This window comes from Thunnus maccoyii, chromosome 19 (genome assembly GCF_910596095.1).
Source record: "Thunnus maccoyii chromosome 19, fThuMac1.1, whole genome shotgun sequence".
NCBI lineage: Eukaryota > Metazoa > Chordata > Actinopteri > Scombriformes > Scombridae > Thunnus > Thunnus maccoyii.
In genome coordinates this window covers 3,596,483-3,612,986 of record NC_056551.1, presented here as the reverse complement: position 1 = coordinate 3,612,986, position 16,504 = coordinate 3,596,483, and the positions used below count along the sequence as shown (strand labels likewise).

Here is a 16,504-nt window from a genome sequence, read left to right as displayed (position 1 = left end):
TTTCTTCAGTGAAAATGCCTGATGTGGTCTCCAACAGTGCTCTTCTGCTACTTTTGCATTTTTTTGCCAACAAAATATCTAGCCATCCTCGCCTCCTCTTAATAAGCAAAAAATAACCTTATAAAATAAAAAAAGTCACATTATATTGATGTCACTTCACTGGGAAGGATTGGCGTATTACCTGCATGCAAAATTGGACTTTGGCATATGCACTGCATGCAATTTGAAAGTGGTAAATTGTATTATTTGTACACAGATTAAAGAGACTGGTCCACAGCTTCACTGCAGAGAGACTGTGAAAACCAAGAAACTGAGAAAATCTACATCAAAACAGACGTTTGGAATAATGCTTCACAACAGGTAATAGGTAGGAACAACTTCAAACTCCAGCAAATAAAACTCTCCTCCTGATGTTTCTGGCAGGCGATTCACAGAGGAGGGAGGCTCACTGGGGACACCCAGTGGCCATGTTTGGTATGACATGAGTCCATAGAAAATTGCACAGTAAACACAGACTATGTCCTAGCTCACGGCCTGGATCCTGTGAAGGATACATTTGTAGACCAAATATATCAGATCAAGCTAGCAAGGGCTGTCAGAGAAATGCAGCCTTATTTAATCTGAATTTCAGAGACCGTCCTTGCAGGAAAAATGACAGCATTAAAATGCAATACCTTATTAAGAAACTTTATTTGGGTTTTACTTTAGGTTGAACTTATTGTGATATTATTTTACAGAGAAAACAGTGAGATCTATCATGTACAGTACAGTGGCTTATATAAGATGGTGGTAACCTACTAATATTATTTATCAGGGTCAGCTGGGTTAATTTCCAACAAAAATGTCCAAATGTCCCTCCAGTGACATCACTGTGAGTCATCAGAACAAACTGTTGCACCATACACAGAATGTGCTGTTGTTTTTAAAGGCAATACACAATACACAATCAGCTTCTTACTATGAGTCAAAACAAATGTATTATTTCATATAACAGATATCTCTATGTCTCTTTTTCTCTGTGCTCTTTTAAGTGGGTGTGGCATCCCAGATAGCAAAATTGCTGTGGCCCAGATCCGGCCTACACCTGACACTTTTGGCACTTTCATCTGACCCACATACCGCGTGGAATGATGGCATTTGGGCGGTCCGCTCCTGTTTCCCAGATCTGGGCCACAAGCAAGTCATATGTTAACCAAGAACAAACTAGATAAACCAGAACTGGCCCACATCCAGAATACACATACCTGAGAGCGCTGCATCTTTACCACAAAAGGCCCACATTTGGGATATTTGGGCCATATTTGCTATTTTACATGTGGGCCATTTCAGGCTCACATCCATCTTGTCCGGGCCAGAAGAAGGCCAGCAGTGCCACATCATTGCCTGAAGTGGCCCACTTGCGTATGCTATCTGGGATAGATCATGACTAAGCTAATCAGCTGAGTTTTTGAGTGTTAAACTAACTAAATAAATAATATCTAAATAATGTGTTTACTGATCGGACTGATGTTACTGACCTCAGACATGTCCTCAAAAAGCTCAGATCGTTCAGTGTGACGCTGCTCTGCAACGACAGACTTTTAGTGACCCTGATTTATATCCCCCCAGACGCAAATGATAATGTGGCCACAGAGACTATTTATCAACATATCCAGGATCTGGAAGCTATCTCAGATGCAACAAAAATAATATTGGGTGACTTTAATGTTTGTTCATTAGCATTGGTGCTGCCACACTATCAGCAATATGTCAAATGTTATATTAGAGGATCAAAAACTATTGATCTATGTGTTTTTACTACCATCCCACAGACAAAAATTGAAAACTGAAAAAACAAATCAAGATCAGTGAAAGTGTGGGATGAGGACAGTCTAATGACTTTAAAAAGTTGCTTTGAATGTAAATACTGGGAGGTGTTTGAATGCCCAAGTATAGAAGAATATACAGAGGTGGTCACATCCTATATTAACTTCTGTGTAGATAATGTGATTTTGCACATTATGAGACTGATAGACCATCCCAATTCAAGCCCATGGGGACTGCAGAGAGGGTGGCACACTAATACATATAACACTGGAGGAAGCGTGGTGCACCCTCTATCAGATAAATATTAGGAAATCCACCAGTCCTGATGAAATGGATGGGAATATGCTACAGAAGTGTTGTGAGCAGTGAGGTCCTATATTCAGTAAACTCTTTACAGCATCACTGGACTCATAAATAATTCCAAGGTCATGAAAAATGTCTAAAGTAATACCACTACCTAAAAAGACAAATCCCTCTGAATTAAATGATTTTATACCGTAAGCTTTAACTTCAGTGAAATGTCTTGATTGAATTGTTTCATCTCACTTAAAAGGCGGTCACATGGATGCTTTACAATTTACATATAGAGAAAAGAGGGGTGAGGAAGATGCAACAGTAACACCTCTGAACCAAGCTTACAAACACCTTCAAACCCCATCACCTTATGTGCGCATATTGTTTGCTGATTTCTCATCTTCCTGTCATGGTCCAGCTGTGCCTCTCCCTCATTCCTAGTCTTTCTGCTGTTTACCCCTACCTTGTGTTTCTTGTTGGTCCCCTGTTTGTTCTCTCTCTGTCTGTCCCCTCTTCTCATTTCTCAGTTTGTACATCCTCGATTCCTTTCCTCGCCCCCTCTCCTTGTGTCTTAGTCCCTCCCACCTGAGATGCCAGTGGAGCAGGCAAGGACGAGACATGAGGAGAGAGGAGTCGAGGCAACAGGCATTTAAGTAAATGTGACATCCTCGCTTCAGAGCCATCATGTCAATTAAATATGCATGCATTGTCTGTCCATTGTTTTGTTATACCCTACCGCTGTATATCATGATCTCTGTCAAATTAGCATAACAGTTATCATGACAACTTATATATTTACTTTTAATTCAAATCACAGCGTCGCATAATGTGACAAGAATGTACAGATGTCATACATTGTTATTTTTTATTCAACACACACTCGCACACAGTACAAATGGTTGTAAATTCCAGCTGTGTGTCACACTTCTTTTTTAAGTCACGGTCAGGGTGCCGCAAAAACTTAAGCAAAGGATACACCTGTGCATCCTCGCTCATAGCTCCTTCCTTCAGTGCATCAGTACATGACGCACTGACATCGATTTCCGGGTCACAAGCAGGAGGACTTAGGAGAGAGGAGACGAGGAGACGAGGAGGCACAAAATAGAGAAATGAGGAGAGCCCTGTGTGTGTCCGTCTGGCCGTGGCACTCTGTTTAACTCTTGTTGCCAATCAGCCTACACACCTGCAACCCATCTACTCATCAAGCTCCTGCAGTGTATATACCCCAGCTCTACACTCCGGTTGTTGCCAGATCCTTCAGTTTGCCAATGTGGTACTAATGTTATGGCCAAGTTTAAGTCCTAGGGTGCATCCCAAGTCTCTTAAATTGCATCCACGTTTCCCTCACTTGCGTCACCGTGGATGCATGGAGAGACGCAAGGAAACCAAGCGAGGAGAGAGGAAACAAGGAAATTTGTTTTAAGAGACATGAGACATCCTCTTCTTTGAAGCGTCACGTGAAGTGACGTCTGTTTCTGATGATGGCGACAGCTGATCACAGCTGGATCAGCTGTCAGTCGGCTTTAACAGCTATAGAGACCCCTGATGGAGTTTGTGTCTATACACATGTGCACTGTGCTGACACTAATAAAGGTGCACAGTTATCAGCGCCAGAGCAGCTGTTTCCTCTCTGCAGTTACCTGTTTAACAAACACCTAAATAAAAACCTGCATTCTGCATTTACACTGTGTCCCGTGTCCTGCTCAGACGCACGGGAACCATTTCTACTTGCAGAATGTGTTCATACTATTTATTGATATTTGCATCTGTATTTTTTGATAATCCTGATATGATCAGGGTGTCTTCGAAACACTGGAGATCTTTTCTTACCAGAGACAGCCTTCACCTTAGTGGGTGCAATGGCATCAATAACATTTGTAATTTTAGAACTGAAATTATCTACAAGCTCATTGACCGAGACCCAATAGGGGGAGGGTACAACAGAGAAGGCCTGAATAAATATTTCACTGGTGTTTTCAGTGATATACCATTTTGTGATTACCTCTGTTTGAACATTTGTGTGCATGGAGATAGCACTCTCAAAGAAAACAGAAATGGTCAGAGAGAGCAACATCAGTCACCAAAAGATCTTGTTTTTTCTTTTCCATGTAAAGTGTAGAACAGCTGGATAGGTGACTGTGTACCTCGCATTGATTTCCTGCAGCATTCTCTCACTTTTTTGCATTTCATGGCTCCCTTTCTTTTTTCTGAGTATATTTAGGTACTGGCAGCATTTGGATAAAGCTAGGGAAATCATGGTCTTGGTTTTATACAGAAGAAAGTTTAAAGCATAGTATAACCTTAACCAAAATGATTTTGTTGCCTAAACCTTACCAATCAGAATGCAACCCCTAGTCTCTCTCTGTTGCCAGAGTCCTGCATCTTGTATGCCCCCCTATCCACTCCTACCTCCTCTCTCAGACTTCAGAGCGATATCTAATGTACTGCTTCTTTCATTAAAAAAAAATGTTGTCCGTGAATATAATCCAGGCAGTGATAATTGGGAAAGCAATGCTTCTCCTCCCACCTTAAAGCCTCTTTACTCTGTGTAACACAGTGCACACTGCATTTCATCACAGGTGAGAAATTCCTCACTCCCCATTGCATTTTATATGAAAAGGGGGGATTATCCTCCTTAAAAAACACAAGCATTGTATGTTGTTTATTTATAATACCCTCCTGCAAAAGTGCCTCATTACCTCTGCTCTCTGGTTACATTTAACTACAGTACTGACAATGTTAGATCACAGGACATTTTAACATGAACTGTACCTCTTGTTCATACTGAACTTGGAAAAAGTGGATTTAAATATTATGCATACAAACATAATGAGCTAGAAAAAAATGTGAAGTTACACTCTCTAATTCCACTTGAGCATTTTAAAAAAACATTTATTGTTCATTTATTTACATGTCTGTGAGAATCTGTGTACTGACTGTCTCTGGCATAGATCTGTCTGTTTTTTGTTTGTTTGTTTTTTGTTTTTCTTATGCATGGTCTGGGTACACTGCCAAACTGAATTGCTCTTTCAGGATAAATAAAGTGGTCTGAATCTGAATCTGAAAACTGTACTTATGTATTTGCAATGGGGGGTTGGGGGTGGAGGGGGTCAGGGTCACAGCACCCTGACAGGAGGTGGAACAAATGTTTTTGTGATCCCTCAGAGACACACAGAACAACCAGAAAGGACAATTCAAATCTCTGTCAACACAGATACAGTCATCTGTCTGTTTCCAAACACTTGTGCACATTTGCTTATAAGCAGCCCAAAAAAGAATGTTCCAAATTTATTTTCTTTTAATGAAACAAATGCATGTTTGCAGTAAATGTTTTTGGCAGAGCTGAGCGTGTCTGTGTTTCAGGAGGGTTGACATTCCCAGCATACCATTCTGCAGGACTTACTGTACATGTATGTATAGTCTGTACATGTATGTACAGTACAGTACAGTATGTACAGTACAGTATGTACACAGAATTTCCCATAAATAGGCATTACTGGGGCGGCCCACCCAGGTAGATTAAGACCCTCCCAGGTAGGTGAAAAAATTCAATTTTTCTATTTATTTATTTTTTTCTCAATCAAGACCCAACCAAACCCCGTGGCTTACCACATCATTCTGTGGGACACACTGGTATGGTAAGCATGTACTGCACATACTGTACTGCACATGTAGGAAGTGTAAGCTATAGGGTGTGAGCTGGATATGTGCTCCATAAAACTTAAACCATAAATAACACATGATATGGCACATAGCGATGCTGATTTTAGACCTGTGCAGTGATGCTGGCAGTAAAGCCCTAGAATAAAGATGTCTGTTTCAATTTTGTTCAGAAAAAACTGCTGATCAGATTTCCTTGCTGATTTGGATGAATTCTGATGATTTTGTTGACGGCCCCTTTTTCTCAAGAACCACTAACAAGATAAAGGTATTATCCTTACCATAAGTGATAAGTCTTAAGTCTTTTACAGCTATTTTTGCTTTCACGTCATATTTTTACAGTATTTGCACCTTTTTATGATGTAAAGATAATTTGTCAGGAACATGTATCCACTTTAAACCCCCACTGAATGATAAAAGTGTCTCCAGTGGTGGAAGAAATCCTTGGATGTTTTACTTAAAATAAAATCAATATTGCAATGTAAAAGTAAAGTAAATATTTTAAATATTATCAGCTGAATTTACTTATTTAAGTATTAAAAGTATTTCTTTTGCAGAAAATCAGCCGCTGTGACTGATATATAAACTATATCTTACAATAAAGTACATTATCAATACTGATGCCTCAACGTGTAAGCAATATTTTACTGTATTATTCCAAGAATGTATCAGGGCAGTAAATCTTCTGTGTGTGTGTGTTGGAGGGTGTTATTTTTAGTCAGGACAGCCCCTAAAACATCTAACAGCAGGTTAATGGTTCGCAGAGTGACAGTATATAGGAGAGCTGTCTGCAGCTTCTTTGCACAGATTAGTAAACAGAAGATCAGCACTATAAGGTACATCACCTCCACCTCTGCAGGACTCAGGATGCCACAATTATTATAAAAAAAGAGAAAAAATGTGGATATAACAATGATTCTTCAGAGGTTTATTCACCCTTTTCTCTCTGTTTGCAGGGAGTTTGAAGCAGTTTGAAGATGTCTAGTGACAGGAACCCTGAGGTGGTCGCCTGTGATGCCTCCATCATGAAGAACGTCTGGGAGATCAGAGAACGAGAGTATGGGCAGAAGATGCAGCTGGAGCAGGAACGAGTGGAGAAGAGCGCTTTGATCTCGTAAGGATTGAAACTGTTTGTCTGTCTCTTCACAGGCTGTCTATAGGTCCTTAAAAAGTCTATAAAAAGAAATACATGGTATTTATGGCGTCTAATTTCCACATAAAGATTTTTTTTGGCATTTTGCCTTAATGGGATAGTAACCAGTAGTACTAATAGAGGACAGGAAATGTGGAGAGAGATCATGTTTTTATGTAGTCTGTGTCTCATACCCTGACACCAACATGATGCCGCAGCATAAACATTTTTATCATACTTTATTTATTTCAATCTACTATTTATATAGTGATTCAGAATGATTGAATATTTTCAGCAGCAGAGTACATTTTTATGATAGACCTAACACTTCCAATTAGACTGAACTTGATACTGACATTTATATATTTACCTGATGTGTTAAAAGATGAACCCAGATCTCTTTATATTGTCCTGTCCTGCAGAGATAAATACAAAGCAATCCAAATATTTAATTGCATGTGTGCAAATGTAAGCTAATGCAATTTATCACACTACATATTATATTGGTCTTGAAAGGGTAAAAACCACCAACTACTAACTACTAATAATCTACATTAAAGTAATTCAACTATCTGATGACTGTCTTTGTGAGCTTGACTGATAAACTGTACAGATTGAATGCTGGATCTGGGTTTGGTCCACCCCTAATTTATGTAGACATGCAACAATTAAGGTAAGCAAGGTGCAGACTCAAATGAACAACTGAGACGCAGGAGCAAAGTTTACTCAACAGGCAGGCAATCAAAACAGGCAACCAAGTCAAAAGGGGAAAATCCAGCATACAGGCAACAATCTGCTAGACAGGAAGGTAATGGCAGGTTCTGAAATGACAGAGGAGGTTATTGACTGATCTGACCTTCATCATATAAGAATGGAAATATCTCCACAATTGCTTTATTCTGCTAACAAATAACTGTCTTACACTCAAAGAATGTAAAAATTAAGGCATCCTGTGAGGAAAATTTGATCCATTAGCACACTTAAAGGTTAGCAGCTGACTGCGACACCAGAGCTCAGACAGTAGCAACATGTACTAAAATGGATTGTATGTCAATGCTCTTTAGGCACTTAAACAGATTTACTGGGAGGAGTAATGAATACCTGAACAAAGTGACACGAATAGTGTTTTTACAGTCGAAACTGAACACTGAGGGAAGGAGTTACTGCACACCAGAGAACCAATACAAGGTTCCCTGCCAAATTTAAAAAGTTAAAATAAGTTTCCTCTCAGTGATATGAAGTTGAAAATATCAAATCACATATATTTTATGGTACATTTTAAATGAGAAGTTCATACTTTTATTTACATAAGTTTAAACTAGTACTTTTACATCTGCTTGAGTAAAATATCAGTACGGTAATATTACATCTACATGAGTAGTGGTATTACATTCTTCACAACATGGTCCAATAACCTAACAGCACAACAGTCCCTGTTTCCTGTAAATAAACTGTAGTTTTATTGAGGGGCTGGCAGCTAGTATTTTTTCCCTGTGGAGTATCTGTGCATCACTCAGTCACATCATCTCATCCTGCACAGAGTTTCTCTACAGGTCTAAATCTTAACAGTACAGTCAGATATACTGCTATCCTTACACCTTTAGACTTCACAAAAAAATTGATATTGCAACATATTCCACTTGCAATACATTATCGATATACTGGCGCCAAGTATTGCTACATTTTTTTAAACACAGGACCGCTCAGAATTGATTCAGCTACATTGGCTTACCACTACCAGCGCACCACTACCTTCCGCCTCATTATGGAGGCACTGAACAGACTAGTGACACTGAGAAGGATGGCAATCATAGGTGACAACGATGATGAAATGCAAGCAAAATAATCAGCCATGAGCAACTGCTGTCAGACTGTACATGTCTGTGCTGCAAACATAGAGAGTCTGCTGGAGCTTTGACAGTCACTAGAAGCACATTCATGGCCCTTTTGTAAAAGTCTCTGTGTGGTACCTTTGTTGTAGCTCAGCTAACGGCTATACTATGAGACGCTCTATGGTGTGTGTATCTGTGGAGGAGTGTCAGTACATAGCTGTGACACTGCTGTTTATCATGTCAACGTTTAGCCTACCGTCATCATCACTCGTCAACCCTAAATATATTATAAAGCTTTAGTTAACACAGTTAGGTATCTGCAGGTCATGTGTCGTGTTTACTGCCACAGAAGCACAACGTTGTCTCTTTGTTGTCTCTTATCAGACTTGTTAATGCTCTCAGCAGCTCTGTGTGAGTGGCACAAGCTACAGTTAGCAGTGTTCTGATATTTATACTTGGCGGCATTTCTTTACTGTGAAACTAATGTACTGTTAATAAACATCGTACATTATCTGACTAGTTCCTGCTCTTTGAAATATTTTTTCTTTTTTCTTCAGTTACAGATATCGTTATCATGGGAAAATATCGTGATAGTATTGTATTGTGAGTTCATCTGTGATTCCCACCCCTACTTTACTGTACAGCTGTTACATCACACAACATCATGATATATGACGGTGTGACCAATAATAACAAATGAAAGCCAAGACTGAACCCAATATATTTTCCATTGGTGATGTGACCTTAAGATGAGATGATAATCACTTGGAGGTAGGTTCACAGTTTTTCATGTCTGTCTTAAAACACAGTCATTTGCCCATATAAACACTGAAAGAGGGTTTCCTCGCTGAATTCATTCCTCCATACTGACTATCAAACGATCCCCTTCAAAAGTACTTTCAAAGTAAGTGATGGGGGCCTAAATCCACAGTGTGTCCTCACAGTCATTTTGTGGAAAAATGCATTTAAAAGTTTATCTGAAGCTTTCTGTAACTGTGTATTTTGTTTTGGATTTTTTTTTCTTCTCCTTCCTCTTTTAAGGAGGAGGGTGGGAAATGTTGATAGAAGTAAAACTTATGGATTTATGGAATACTGCAGGCAGATTTTCAAATATGAAATAGGATCCAAGATGTTTTTGTATGAATTCAGAATTACTCTAACATACTGTATAATTTAAACCTGTACTGTAAATATAGTCATTATCTATCTTGATTTAATGTCATATTGATTATTATAATGTATCACTTGGTGACACACCTACCCACGTCATTTATGTATGTCACAAAAAATCACAGCTGTTGTTATTACTGGAAGAATTAGGTCACCTTTAAATATTTACAGTTTTACAGGAAGTTAAAGTGTCTGTTTCATTCCATCTTTAAAAGATTTCTATTTGCCATATTGTCCTTGTATGTAGTCATATTTTCTGCATGGCATTTTTTTCCATATATATACATTATATTTTTCCTATATATTTGCTTCCTCAGTATTAAGCAGGACTGGGAGGACCGTTTATCTGCCAGACTGGGAACCTACAAAAAAGTGGAGAGGAAAACTAAACCCGCTGAGACTCAGATGGAAAACTACAACCTCTTGAAGAGCAAGCAACCACAGATTCCTCCTGATCTTCCTCGTGGTGCAGGTTCAGCTCCACTGGGCAGAACAGGAAGCCAGAGCAGAGGCTTCTCCACTCCAGTCCCCAACTTCAAGGACAAAAAGGGGCAGGACAAGAAGTTTAACAGGCTACAATTGCTCATGTGCATCACCCAGACTCAACCTTCTGCTATGCTGTGGGGGAAGTCATGGAAGTACAACAAATCCTTGCCATCATCAGCAGAGGGCTCCACAGCTACAACAAACTGGGGCCAGTGCTGGATGTTTGCAACTCAGCAGCCCTACACTGAGGCAGGCAAGCCTTGGCCAAATGAGCCCAACATGGTGGATCCTCACAACCTTCATCTCTGGAAGAAACCTGACTACAGGGTGGTGGAATCACAAGAGCTTGACTTGTGTCTTCCCACTGAGGAGTGGCAGATGTCCTGGAGAAAGCCTGACAAAAAGAATAAGAAGGAAGACACATCTTCTGTAAATGGAGAGAATGTCCTCAAATCTGGATTATTTACCTTCTTGGTGGAAACTCAGCGCCACAATGAAGCCTTGTGCTCATCAGAGTGGAGCGAGTCATGGAGATCCACCAAACCAGCAGATCAGCAGGATCATTCTACTGTTCCAGATGATGTGCTTATGAATGAGTCCATTGCTAAAAAGCAGGATAAGGATAGAGAGATAAGTTCAAAGTGGGAAGAATCTTGGAAGTTTATCAACCACCATGATTGCAACAAATCCAAGTCGCCACAAGTTCAAAAATATCATAGTCCAGAGTGGGCTAACGCATGGAGAGCAGCCATGGTGGTCTCCAACAACCACAAGAATTCTGATCTGTCTGTGAGGCAAGATCACAGTGATACCTATGATGATCGGAGCCCACAGAAAGAGTCAAATCTCCATAATGTCACGCTTGTGTCTTATGAGCAGAAATGCAGAGATCTGTACTTGCATCTCTGCAATGAATATAAGGCTCTTGATGAGTGGAACGAGTCTTGGCAGGTGACCAAAAACAACTCCAAACCATGTGAAGAAATAGAGAAAGTCCTAAAGACATTACCATCAAAGATGGAGACTCAGAAGGTGGAGGAGAACCTAAATTCAACATCAGAGAAGGCAGACCCATGCTATGAGCAACTAAAACATACTGTGATTTACCACCCAAAGAGAGAATTCATCCACTATAAGTTACTTCATGAGAAACACTTGGAAAATGTCCAGGATGCCCCAGAATGGAGGGAATCCTGGAAGACACTGAAACATAGAATGAGGATGGAGAGGAGAAGAATGAGACCTGACCCTTCAAGGCCTTTTAGAGAGTCAGAGAAGGGAGGAGACATGAAGCCTGAGGCCTCAGAGTGGAAAGACTCATGGAAATTCACCTGTCAGCCCATGCATCAGGAGCCTGAACTTTGGCAGCAGGGTTGGTCAACCACACCCAAAATCAGAGCAGATCGGGTGAGGGACCAGAATCACTTTGCATCTGTAGAACTCCTTCAGAATGGGCAAACAGGGGAGCAGAGTTGGGGAGAATCCTGGAGGTTCTCAAGAAACCAGGAAAAATCAGAACATGGGCAGGGTAAAGCACAAACAGCAGCTTCGCACCATCCTGAAGCTTCACAGGCACACAAGAAGTACTTTAGGTCTCTTTCTGACTGGCAGGTAGCCTGGATGGTCTCAGAAACTGAGTTCCACCATGACAAACCCTCCCTAACCCAGTGGATGGAAGCCTGGAGGTTTGCCTTCCACACAGAGCACTGCACTGAGCAGGTGTCTAGGGAGAACTGTATGGAAATTAAGTCCCAGAGAGAGAAGATTTCCTCGCAAAGAGCCAAAGCTAAAATGAGTCGCTCTTTTGACAACCTGATCTTTACGGAAAGATACCCTGAGAAAGAGTGGAGTGATTCATGGAGAGCTGGGCCACTTCTGAACCATCAACCAAGTCATTATGGACCGTCAGAGAGCAGCACTGCTCCTCAGCAACATACCACTGTCAATGAGCATGGATCTAAGTGGGGAATGTCATTCAGGCTCGCCAACCCCATGCCCCATGTGGAACAACCCTGGGTGGAGTCCTCTCCCAGCCCATGTCACTATGCAATCATATGGTCAAGAGGAAAGAACATACAACATAACATCAACACCAACTTTAGCAACAACCCTATGACCTTAAAGCTTTGGGAAAAATCCCATCAGTTCCTGCAGGAGCCCAGTGCACATATCAAAGACAAAAGTAAGTCTAAGAATCCTGTTGACCCTAGGGTGATTATAACGAAAAAGACCAACATAAGAAGGCATTTGTACTCCAACATCGAGAAGGAGAAACAATCAGAGAGGACATGGGCAGGATGCCACTTGCTGGGTAAAACTCAACCACGTCCAAAGAAAGGCTCTGCCTCAGTAAAGAAGATTAACATAGAGGATGAAACCCAAGACAAGTTCTTTGAAGAGTGGGAAGAATCTTGGAGGTTTTCGGTCCAGCCCAATGGTCTGAAAAAGCAGATGACTATCAAGTCACTTTTAGGTTGGGATGAGTCATGGAAGTTCCTCCTTCCACCTTACTAGACTCTGAATCACCCCAAGGCCAAGCTGAGCACATACAAATCTGCCAACAAATAAAAAATTGCATGCTTTACTTCTTGTTGTTTTTCTTCTACTAAGTACCAGCATTCCCCATAGGTTGATAATTTAAATGGCACGGCCTGGTATGCAACAGTTATGAGTTGGCATAACAGCTTTGCGATTTTAATCTAACGTCTGATTTGGAAAGACCTTTTTTTCAGACAATATGCAACCCTGTTTCCTAAAATATCCTTTATATACTACTAAATGGTTTTGTCAAACAAATTGAGAAGTAAATGTAATTTCTGCTCAGATTATGTTAATTGGCAACATTTTTTCCAGTCTGAGAAGTGTGATATTGTTGCATCGCACACTAGTTGTGGGGACTATTGATACCAGACTGGAGTTTGCACCCTGGGGTTTAGGCTACTTAAACACATTGGGAAAGATTGTGGTTTTGGCCAAATATTGAAAAAGTAAACATCCTGTCTAGTGCCTCAAGCCAGTTTTTAACCAAGACCATTATCTTTTCCAAACCTTAACCAAGCACTTTTAGCTGCCTAAAAAGAAACATAAAACTGAGAATCACCACTACGTTCACTCTTTTGCGTGTTAAATGTACATTCAAAGTCATCATGTACATTTTGAGTGCTAATGTTCAATTTAACACTCAAAGGCAACCATCATCATTTGGAACATAATGAGTAAAGATATTCCTCTGAGTTTAAAGGTTTAAAAGAGTGCTACGATACTCTTACATCACACTCTGACTGCTGTAAGATTTAAACCTGCTGGTTGCTGTTACTGTAATAATCAGAATTGTTACTGATGATCTAAGGAAAACAAAACAAAAAAATAAGATGAGACTGTTTGAAGAGGGCAACTGTATGTTGAGGTTTGAACTGTGATATTGAAAAGTTTGGGAATTTTAGTAGAAAATGGGAGGACCAATGGAAGTACAGTCTTGTGTTAATGAAAGTGAGTTTAATCCCATTTGCTGTATTTTGATTAAAGGGTATTAAACATTTGCATGTGTAGTGTGTACTTTCTACCAGCAAAATACAGTCATGTCAGAATATTATTGATTAAAAAAACAAACAAATAAAAACGGACATGTATTAATGCAAATGATTTTCATAATCTTACTTAAACATACCTAAAAAAATAACATTGAATATCCATAACTAAATTAATAACACTGAAAGTTAAAGTTTGGAAAAAACATCCTCAGTTATTATTTATTAAGAGTGTAAGAATGAGAACTCAGCAAATCTGCTTAATCAGGATTGGGTGGGTGTGGTTTGAGATTTGATTGGCAGCCTCAGTAATTAATCCAACAACTGTCATGTTTTGATTCAAATGTAACTGATTGGTGAGCTCCACCCACTCACAAACGGTGAGAAACACAATGACAAAAACACATACAGAAATCTCTCATGTGAAACTATAAAACCAGAAAATTGTGTTTTCATGTAAGACATAATGGGTCATAGTAAGAAGCTGATTGAGAAAACAGGCTTTTAGGTCCTTTAGACTAAGAAATACACAAACATTTTTGTGTGTATGTGATGTTGAACGAGGCTCATATTTGCTGCAACATGACATCATCCAGCCAGGTTCTGCGCTGGCCAATCACACATGAAAGCCCACATTTCTGGTAGATTGTAATGTGAACACTGTTTTTCTACTGTTTACCATGCAATCATCATAACAAAAGATTAAAGTCCCCATTCACTCAAAAATATGTTTTTCTTCTTGTTCAAACAGTTGGATGTTTGAGCTTCATTGTGCAGAATTATGTGTGTGCAGAGTTTGACACTAGAGGGCTGTTTTCACATTTATCTGCTGAAAGTGGACATCTTTTCTGAGCTCATCAAAAATCTGATTTTAATGTGTCTCCAGTGCACATACAGAGAATGGACTTTACAATGAAGTAGGAGACATGTGTGCGCAACTTTTAAATGAAATATACAGTATTTACATATTCATAGATTCTGAAATGTTTGAGGGAGAAGGAGAAGATGCAATTTTAAGGATTTTAACCTGGCAATTATACTTTACAAAAAAAAATAAAAACCATATCACACACATTATTGTGTGTATAAGAATATTACAAAAACTGTTGTGCAGTTTTTTTGGTGAGTCTTTAAACCTCTCTGTCACTTCGATCGTTTTAACATGCATTGTTTTCAGTCTTATTCTCTGCCAATAGTTGTACCACTCCCCTACCATGTATAGGGTTTTTTTCCATTCTTTTTTGTGAGACAGCCTTGAGAAAGGTAGAAACTACATAATTTCCTGTTTTTTCCCCAGGATTTCATACTTTGATTTCAATTTTTACAGTACACCTGGGAAGGTTTGAGGGCACACTTCTGTGTCATAGCATACTCACTGGTATACAGGTCAGTTATAAGAACCTTTCTGTCTGCAGCTTCACTACAGAGAGACATTGAAAACTGAAAAACTGGAAAATCAACATGGAAACAGACATTTGGAACAATGCTTACCAACAGGTAATATGTAGGAACAACTTCAAACCACAGCAAATAAAACTCTTCTCCTGATGTTCCTGACAGGTGATTCGCAGAGGAGAGAGGCTCATTGGGGACACTCAGTGGTCAGATTTGGTATGACATGAGTCCATAGAAAATTACACAGTAACACGGACTATGTCCCAGTTCAGGACCTGGATCCTGTGAAGGAAGGAAGATAGTGGACTCTATGACAGTACTGTGCCACCTGACGCCAAGATCTACAGAGCTATATTAAAGCTGACTCACATGCACAGTCTCAGGTTCATGTTGGAGTGTGTGTCATATATGAACAGTGGAAGAGAAACAGGAGAATTGATACAAACATGGAGAGGGATACAAGAAACGTTGCCAATACTGGATACACGTACTTGAATGTAATGTCAATGTTACAATCACTCTGGCGACTTGCAACTTGGCCTTTAGAGGACATAGGGAGATCCTTGGACAGCCCAACAGTGGGAACTTTCTCATATAATACAAGTCTTAGCATGTTACGATCTGGTTCTGAAAGACATTGTTGGGCGACCACAAGGTTCTGTTAAATACTTGAGTTCAGCTTTTCAAAACAAGACAATTTTCATAATGGCAAAGCAGGTGCAGTACAACATTCAAAGAAAAAGAAACAATGCTGGACTTTTGCTTGAGAAAAGATTTAAATTTCTAGTGATTTTCAACACAGCTCAAGATCCTAGACATGAAATCAACAACAAGGTGAAATTTAAACTCTGTATTGCAGACATAGCACATGAGCTCCCCAGAACTGGACAGCTGTGTTGCCATGACAACAGAGAACAGTAGAGGGCAACATAGACCAGCATCACTTTCAACATGACACACCTCACTGACAGCCTTCATCATCATCATCATCATCATCATCATCATCATCATCATCATCATCATCATCATCATCATCGTCAACATCATCATCATCATCACTGTTATACCTTTTTATGACAAATTTATCTATGCCACTTTTGTTTGACAGCTTCAAATAAACAACTGAGTCACTCTCTTCTTTTATTTTGATCATTTGCAAGCAGCTTTACTTTTATCAGCTGCATTCAATCAAACACTAAACT

General features: G+C 39.7%; 1 long non-coding RNA gene across 1 annotated transcript; it reads right to left on the bottom strand.

Moving 5' to 3' along the window:
- Window positions 1–6,637: 6,637 nt before the first annotated feature.
- On the bottom strand, window positions 6,638–15,472 carry LOC121885159. The gene is made up of 3 exons (XR_006092478.1): window positions 15,399–15,472; window positions 7,263–7,308; window positions 6,638–6,933 (listed from the first exon to the last, which is right to left on the bottom strand). It is a non-coding gene; the product is annotated as an uncharacterized LOC121885159 (long non-coding RNA).
- Between the last annotated feature and the right edge of the window lie 1,032 nt (window positions 15,473–16,504).